The 8,840-nt window shown below is 49.1% G+C and overlaps 1 pseudogene; it reads left to right on the top strand.

Moving 5' to 3' along the window:
- Positions 1–707: 707 nt before the first annotated feature.
- LOC146195824 (uncharacterized) lies at positions 708–3,966 on the top strand (annotated as a pseudogene).
- Positions 3,967–8,840: the final 4,874 nt, after the last annotated feature.

Here is an 8,840-nt window from a genome sequence, read left to right as displayed (position 1 = left end):
GCATGTTGAGTATTATACACATATTTACCACTCAAAGGCAGTGCAGTTATAAGAATTTCAGACCACTTGAGGTTTCCGCGTCCGAACAGGACATCACTTCTGCTGGAATGACTCGTGAGTCGTGATCCCACGGAGCCTTGAGAGGAGTGTGTCCAGCGCCACCCTGTGCTCAGCGTCGAAAAGAGGCATGTATTTTGGGCTCCCTGGGCCTTGCTTAATTGTTATCACCTTTGCGCTGTGTCATACGGCGAGCGAAGGAATCTCGGAACTAGAAAAGATAAGTGACCGCGTGCAAGTATTCCGTGCTGTACGTGGCTCCGCAGGTAGCCAGCTGGCTGGTCTTTTGTAAGTTTTCCACTCACCTTATACTCGAAGGCATCGTGTCGCACAATGCTGCTGCAAACACGTGTGTGCTGCATTGAAAAACGCGAAGTGCATGGTGTGCGGCGGGGCGGAAAACATGCATGCGCCGTGTTTCATCAAAACAGCGCCCGAGAAGCTGCGCTCGCACTCACCCAACATCGTGTAATGTATCAGTCGCTCATACGCTCTCGCCGTTATCATGCAGCTGCTTGTAGGCTATAAATACCAGCATGCAATCTCGAATAAACGCTCTTTTTCTTCTTGCTTCCACGCTGCTTGTTCGTTGTTCGACGCTAGAATATGATGTCAGAAGTGGGATAGCGTTCACGTATGCAGTAACGTGCTGATCGAAGCAGTGGTGTCACTGTGCACTGCACGATGGATTTAGTGAAGCCACCGCAGCCGCTGGTGCTGTCTGGTAGCACCGCGAAGAACTGGAGCATCTTCAAGCAGCGGTTCGAGCTGTTCCTGCAGGCCACTGAGTCGACGAGAGAACCACGGACGGAAGGAGCCAAAACCGCACTGCTGCTCACCGTAGCCGGGGAAGACGCCCTAGAGGTATTCAGCAACTTTTTGTTTTCAGAGAACGAAAGCAAGGAAGATTATCAAACTGTTACAAAGAAGTTCGGGGAATACTGTAAAGAGCAGGAAAACGAAGTGTACGAACGCTATGTTTTTCGTTCAAGAACGCAAGCTGAGGGCGAACCCTTCGAACGCTTTTCACGGGACTTTAAGAGACTTGCACGAAGCTGCAATTTTGGAACCTTGAGTGACTCCATGGTCAGGGACCAGGTTGTCTTTGGCACAGATAATCCGAAATTGCGCGAAAAGATGCTGAAAGTTAAGGACCTTACTTTGCTGAGGGCGGAGGAAATTTGCAAGGCTGAAGAGGTATGCGCCGAGCAAAACAATACAAGGGCTCAAGCGGAGCAGCAAGTAACACGAATTGAAACTCGCCAGCAAGGCAACTTTTCAGCCTGTGAACAGTGTGGAGAATGTTCAGAGCAGGATGAGGCTCAGCGAGAACAGGAAGTTGCTCGTATAAAAACACGCCGGCAGTTCAAATGCTCCAATGTCCACCGTGTCCACGAACGCGGCCGATGCCCAGCGTTCGGCAAAACATGCTTCCGGTGCCGTGGCGCTAACCATTTTTCGGCCTGTTGCAAAAACGTGTCAAGTAAGCGAAGTACGCGGCGAGCAGGAAGGTTTTGAAATACTCGACGTCTGCTTAGGCAACATAGCTGATTGGGTCATTCACGCGAGAGTGGCTTCCCAAGTAGTGTCTCTGAAAGTAGACACAGGCTCGCAAGCGAATTTATTGCCTTACTCCCTTTTTCAAAGGCTCAAAGCGAAGTCTGGTTTAAGAGCAAGCCCCTCCGTCCTCCGCTCATACACCGGTGACGTTATAAAGCACATCGGCGTGGCTACGCTCCAAGTGGTTGTGAACGACCAAAGTGGGTACTTCGACTTTATTGTAAAAAAGGGGCAACCAGGCCATGTTGGGACTGTCTGCAAGTGAAGCGTTAGGTCTGTTGTCGCATTCTGCGAACACTGTGCACATGAACAGCACTGACCAAGTGGTTAAGGAATTTCCCGAGTTGTTTCAGAGCATCGGCTGCCTAGCACGCCCTTACCACATGATTCTGCGCGAGGATGCAACACAGGTAGTCCAGCCGATGCGACGGGTTCCCTTGGCGTTGCTGGAGCCCCTGCGAGAAGAGTTGGATCGGATGGAGCGGGCTGGCATCGTGGCCAAAGTCACTGAACCCACTGATTGGGTGGGTCCGTTTGTTGCAGCAAGAAAAAAAGGATGGGAAACTGCGCATATGTATTGACCCCAGACGAATTAACGAGTGCCTAAAGCGAGAACATTATCAAATGCCTAAGCGAGATGACATTGAGGCTGAGCTTGCCGGGGCCTCCTTTTTCTCTCGCATCGACGCGCATTCGGGGTTCCACCAAATCCCCTTAGATGAAGCTACATCAAAGGTATGCACAATCGGAACACCCTTCAGACGCTACCGTTTCTTGTGACTTCCCTTCGTCATTGCTTCGGCGCCCGAGGTTTTCCAGATAACTATGAATGAAATATTCGACCAGTCTCCACGGGTCCGAATCTATGTCGATGACATATTGATATAGGGGAAGAGCACGATACTCGCCTCCGCACCGCCTTGCAACTAGCCAAAAAGGCCGGCCTGGCGCTCAATGCGGCGAAATGCAAATTCGGTGTCACGGAAATTGACTTTTTGGGTGACATCATAAACAAAAACGGAATAAGACCTAACCCCGCACTGATCGAACCATTAAGTGAAATGCCTCAGCCAAAGGACAAAGCCGGCGTTCACAGAATGCTCGGGGTAGTGAACTACGTCGGAAAGTATATCACGCATCTAGCGGAAAGAACGACGCTTCTACGAAGCCTCATTAAAAAGGACGCTATTTTTGAATGGTCTGCAAACCGCTGTAAGGAATGGCAAGCTGTCTGTGACGCACTGAGTGGTCCTCCTTTGCTAGCCATTTCGATTCTGCTAAAGAGACCAAGGTCGTTGCTGATGCTTCGAAAAATGGGATTGGTGCTGCCCTTCTTCAGAACTACGGTGGTAGTTGGCGGCCGGTCGCCTATGCATGACGCACAATGACGGAGGCAGAACAAAGATACGCGCAAATCGATAAAGAAGCAATGGCCATCACTTTCGGCTGTGAAAAATTCTTTTAATTTCGTTTACGGCCGCAAGTTCGCCATCGAAACAGACCACAGACCGTTGATAGCAATTGCTTCGAAAGCCATTGGTGTCATGCCACCAAGCCTGCAACGATTTTTCCTGCGCTTGCTAAGATACGATTACGTTCTTCACTTTGTTCCTCTAGATACGACTTCAAGCATGTCACGTCCAGTCCACGATTCCCACGGTCCAATGGCCTCGCCGAGAAAGGAGTCCAAATTGTCAAAAGAATAATGACGAAGGCTGGCGAACTCAACGTGGACTTCTGGTTGGGCCTTCTCGGTTATCACTCGACTCCACTAGCCGAAGGCCGGTCCCCTGGAGAGCTTCTTCAAGGCAGAAAGTTACGCACTCGGCTACCAGACTTCGTGTCATGCTCCAGTCAACAGAATCCCGGCGTCAACCACGCCAGCAAAGGCCCTCAAAAGGAAAAAATCTGCCTGAACTAAAAAAAAAAAGATGCAGTTGTAAGAGTACGAGGGAATGCATGGGACTGCAAGGCTCGAGTCATGGGCCTGGTAGCACCAAGGTCCTATCGCGTCCTTACAAAGGACAACAAAGTGCTTCGACGCAACCGACAACATCTTCTAGCCACACGTGGGCCATTCCGAAGCGACTTAACGGAAGATGACTCTGGCAGCGAAGACATTTCCCAGGAAAACGTGGAAGCGTCGCAGTCTAAAATACAGCCCCCTCAATTTGTGCCAAGGCGATCCACCCGGCAAAAGAGACAGCCCAATCGTCTTCACTACGACCAGAATTTCTAACAAGTGTCGCGTATTGTGCTGTCAGACTTTTAAAGATTACACCGAGGAAGATGTGTCAGTCGCGCATGCGCTCTGGCCGTTATCATGCAGCCGCTTGTAGGCTATAAATACCAGCATGCAATCTCGAATAAACGCTCTTCTTGCTTCCACGCTGCTTGTTCGTTGTTGGACGCTGGGACACAGCGTGGCATAGCAAGTACGAAACACGCCGAAGCACTGCGAAAAAAAAGAGCCCTATTACACTAGAAACAATAGTACTAGCTTTTGGGGCAGTTTGGCCACCTTGAAGTTCTAACGCAATGAGGTACCAGCTGAAACAAAAGCAGCAAAGGACGGGTATAAAAGAACCTGCTGAAATTGGAGCAAGGAAAAAAACTATGAATGATGTCATACCAAAATAATGTCTCCTGCTACATCAATAAAGACCATGGCGACACGGTTTAAGCATTCTGCTTTCTTCAGCTTCCCAACTGATTAGCCTATCCTTGAAAATTGAAAAAAAGGGAATGAAGAAGGGAGCATGTGTGTAGAACAGTAAAATCAAGCAAACGAAACCCTTGGTCAAGGCAAGACTTGTTATGTACCGCATTCCGATGGCCTGTAGAAAAGTGCCTATATACGACAGAGAGGCAGGTGCCTTAAATTCATTTGCAGCAGCATAAAAACTCTCTAAAAGGGGGAAACCTAGGAATATACATGGTGTTGCACAGTTACCGGCGTGCTGTAGATTACTACTCCGAGCTAAACCGCAAAATCCTCGCATCTCAAATTTCGCACAGAAATTGCATTTCGTTATTAATTTTAATACTACAGTTGTTTGGGGTACTTGTCTGATTCAATTAAAAGTTGGATGTTCCCATTATATGCGGCGGCGGCGCTGCCTCAGCGATAGCACTAGCATAGCTACCGCGTATGATGGGAACATCCGACTTCTGATCGAATCAGGCAAAAACCATGCTAACGACAAAATGCCATATATGCTGGATATCTGAGCTGCGAGGATTCCACGTTTTAGCTGGGAGTTCATTGCAGCAGGAGCAACGTTATGAAAAAATAAAGGTGCCTACATTCGAGCATGTCATCATTTTGGAAAAAAAAACTACAGGACGAGGTGTATATATATATATATATATATATATATATATATATATATATATATATATATATATATATATATATATATATATATATATATATATATATATATATATATATATATATATATATATATATATATTGTGAGCCCTCCACGGATCTTCTTTCATTTGTACATACCATGATCTTCTTCTTCCTCTTGCACATACCATCATCATCGTCCCACGGTGCCGGCGGCGCAAGCATTTTGCTTTGACACTGGCAGAGGTCAACTATCAGGTGTGGTTGGCTCGCTGCAAAGCGGCCTACTTGAACAAGACTCCGAGCCTCCATGAAGTGAAGGCCAAAATCAGAAAACAACTATGCTTCCACCTAGAAAGAGAGAGACGCCACTTAGGGAGAAAGAAGTTTTTTGAAGAATGGGGACACCCCATGGTGATCTTCAAAGAAGAAAACGGAAAACTCGAAGTGAGATATAAGAAGACTTGCTCGCGTCAGGCTTCGACCCACCGGGGTGGTGCGGACGTGGTGCATATGCACTGCGACTCCGCCCCGGTGGGAACAGGCCGGATTGCATGAGCCCCTTGGCTGGGAAAAGCCCGCTGCCCGAAACAAAAAAAAAACCAAACCTTATGGTGCGGGAGGCCTTGCCTTGGGTAGCCGTAAGATGATGATGGTCGCAGGTTGAGGTCTGTACCCTCACAGGAGTATCGCACCTAGTGCATCCTTCCTTCCATCTGACAAGGCAAGTGGTGGAGGTGAAATTCGATCCCCTTGCTGCCTTGTGCCCTGCCTCTCGCTGGAGCTACGTTCCGGTCGCCGTTTAACAACTACCATCGTCATGTCAACCGAGAGCAGTCCCGACCAGGCCGGACCCTCTACCTCGGCTACACCGTCGCCTACGATGGTGCCCACACGACAACGCGACCCGCCGCTGTTCGCTGGTCGTCGCGACGAAGGCGTCTATGACTGGCTTGACACTTATGAATGCTGCAGTGCCTACAACCGGTGGGATGATGCTTTGAAATTTCTGAACGTACCTTTCTACCTTATTGAGGTCGCCAGAAATTGGTTTATTAACCGCGAGCCCCACACCACAAACTGGCCCACCTTCAAGCAGCAGTTCCGACAGTACTTCGCCGACCCGGCTGTTCGGACGGAGATCACAAGGAACAAGCTCGCTACCCGCCGTCGAGGTCCCGATGAGTCCTATGCGTCATACATAGAGGCCGTGCTGGCACTCTCTCGGCGTATCAGTCCCACCATGCCGAAATCTGAACGTGTACACCTTGTCTTGAAGGGAATCAATTCAATGACTTATAACACCCTAGTTGCCCAAAATCCATCAAGTGTTGATTCCATTATAACGACCTGCCAACACCTCGACCAGCTACAGTCCTCCCGGTTGCAGCCCGGCTTCACTACTGCCCCGAACTCTATTGACCTCGGTCTACGAGCCATGATTCGAGCGATAATCCGCGAGGAGCTCCAAGCCTTCAGCCCTTTCTGCCGGCACGGGTGCGATCATACGTCTCCTCCTTCTAACGACGCCGGCCTCCGCCACATCATTAAAGAAGAGTCGGCCACTATCAACCACCCTGTCATACCTGATCCTCCTGCACCTCGCCCAGCACCGACTTACGCTCACGTCGCTGCATCCCCTCCTCCTTTTGTTCCCCCACCCCAAGCACCACCCTACAACCACATCAACGCCATGACGACGGCTCAACTGACGCCACCCTATTACGCACCTTGGCGCCCCTCTCGCCCAGTGTGCTATTATTGTGGAATTCGAGGCCATATATCTCGCTTTTGTCGCCGACGCATTCAGAATGAGCGACGTGGTTATGACGCCTTCGAAAGTGACATATCTGCATATTATCAGCGATGACCAATTCCCAGCCAACCTCGTCGGTTCTCTCCACCACCGGTATCCTCGTCTGAACCAAATGGGGCTCATGTATCCCGACGCCGGTCCCCTTCCCCATTCCGCCGCTCTATTTCGCCACTTCGACCAGTAACAACTGTTCCTGTCCGTAATTTGGAAAACTAAGCGATGCAGTTTCCGGAGGAGAAACTGCACTTTGCGAACTTACAAAAAGTCCTCCTCATCGCCCGTATATGATTTCCGTTTTAGCTGAAGGATTACCGATCGAAGCTTTGATTGACACAGGAGCTGCACTTTCTGTTATTCATGCTGATTTGTGCCACCGTTTGCGAAAAGTAACGACACAATATCATGGACCTGAACTTCGTGGAGCAAATGGCGTCCCTCTGCACCCTTCATCAAAGTGTGCAGTTCGAGTTGTTATAGACGGCGTCCGCCACCATGTGCAGTTTGCTGTGCTTTCACCGTGTTCGCATCTGGTGATTTTTGGATGAGATTTTTGGTCAACCACTTCAGCGTTAATTTCTTGTGGCGACCGCATCATCCATATGACAGACAGTGATTTTTCATCTGACATTTCTGCACGGCATCACTTCCTCATTGCCGCAACTGATACTGTATTGGCTCCACAGTGCGAAACACTTATCACCGTTGTTTCCGAACACATCAGTGACGGGGATGCACTCATCACACCATCTCATCGTCATCTTGCACGTGCAATCGCCTTCCCATCAAGTCTTGTACGATTCCGCAGCAGCTCAGCAATACAAGCTGCCACGAACACTTCCAGTGAATCCGTCGTGCTGACTAAAGGAACTTCCCTGGAATGCATAGTGGATGCTCACCCTATATTCATGACGGTACTCACTGCTCCGCTACCTCCGCAACGTGATTCATTGCAAGTCTCTCTTTCCATGCTGTCGAAGACAATCAATCCGAACCTCATGTCACACCAACGTCAAGAATTGCTGCAATTGCTTCAAGCCCACCAAGCCATTTTTGATGCCAGTTCCCCACCACTGGGACGGACTAGTGTTGCACATCACCGCATCCTTACCGAAGGTAACTCAATTGTACGCCGACGACCTTATCGGGTTTCTCTCTCGGAACGAAAAGTAATTGAAGAAAATGTCAATGACATTCACCGTCGCGATATTATTCGTCCATCAAGGGTCCATGGTCCTCCCAAGTAGTATTAGTTAAAGAAAAGGACTGATCGGTACGATTTTGTGTTGATTATCGCGCACTCATTAAAATTACCCGCAAAGACGTCTACCCGATGCCGCGTATTTATGACGCCCTTGACTCTCTCCAAGGTGCCGAATATTTCTCGACCTTGGACCTCCACTCAGGTTATTGGTAAATACCTATGCATGAGGACGAGAAAGAAAAAACCGCTTTCGCAACTCTCGAGGGACTTTACGAGTTTAATGTTATGCCCTTCGGCCTTTGTAATGCACCCGCAACATTCGAAAGAATGATCGATACTGTACTTCGTGGCCTCAAATGGAGAACCTGTTTATGTTACTTGGATGACATTGTTATCTTTTCGTCAACTTTTACCGACCATCTCACGCGCCTGAATGAAGTCCTCACGTGTCTTGCATCAGCGGGCCTTCAGCTCAACACCCAGAAGTGCCACTTTGCAGAGAAGGAAATTAAAATATTAGGACATCTGATTAGCCATGACGGCATTTGCCCAGACCCTGAAAAAATAACCGCGGCCTTCAACTTTCCTCGTCCGCAACGGACTACAGATTTGCGCAGTTTCCTCGGCCTGGCATCCTATTTCCGGCGATTTATAAGACATTTTGCAACTATTGCTGCTCCACTTCATGAACTACTTAAAGCACCCAGCCCTTTCGTGTGGACTGAACAGTGCGAAGCCGCTTTTAATAATCTGAAGCACGCCCTCACATCAGACCCTGTTCTTGGCCACTTCAGTGATAGCGCTCCAACCATCCTGCACACTGATGCCAGTGGTCACGGTCTTGGCGTTGT

The sequence above is a fragment of the Amblyomma maculatum genome, chromosome 3 (genome assembly GCF_055883805.1).
Source record: "Amblyomma maculatum isolate TAMU_Amacu chromosome 3, ASM5588380v1, whole genome shotgun sequence".
NCBI classification, from domain to species: Eukaryota; Metazoa; Arthropoda; class Arachnida; order Ixodida; family Ixodidae; genus Amblyomma; species Amblyomma maculatum.
Note: the sequence above shows the minus strand (reverse complement) of the source record. Positions and strands in the feature narration are given on the sequence as shown.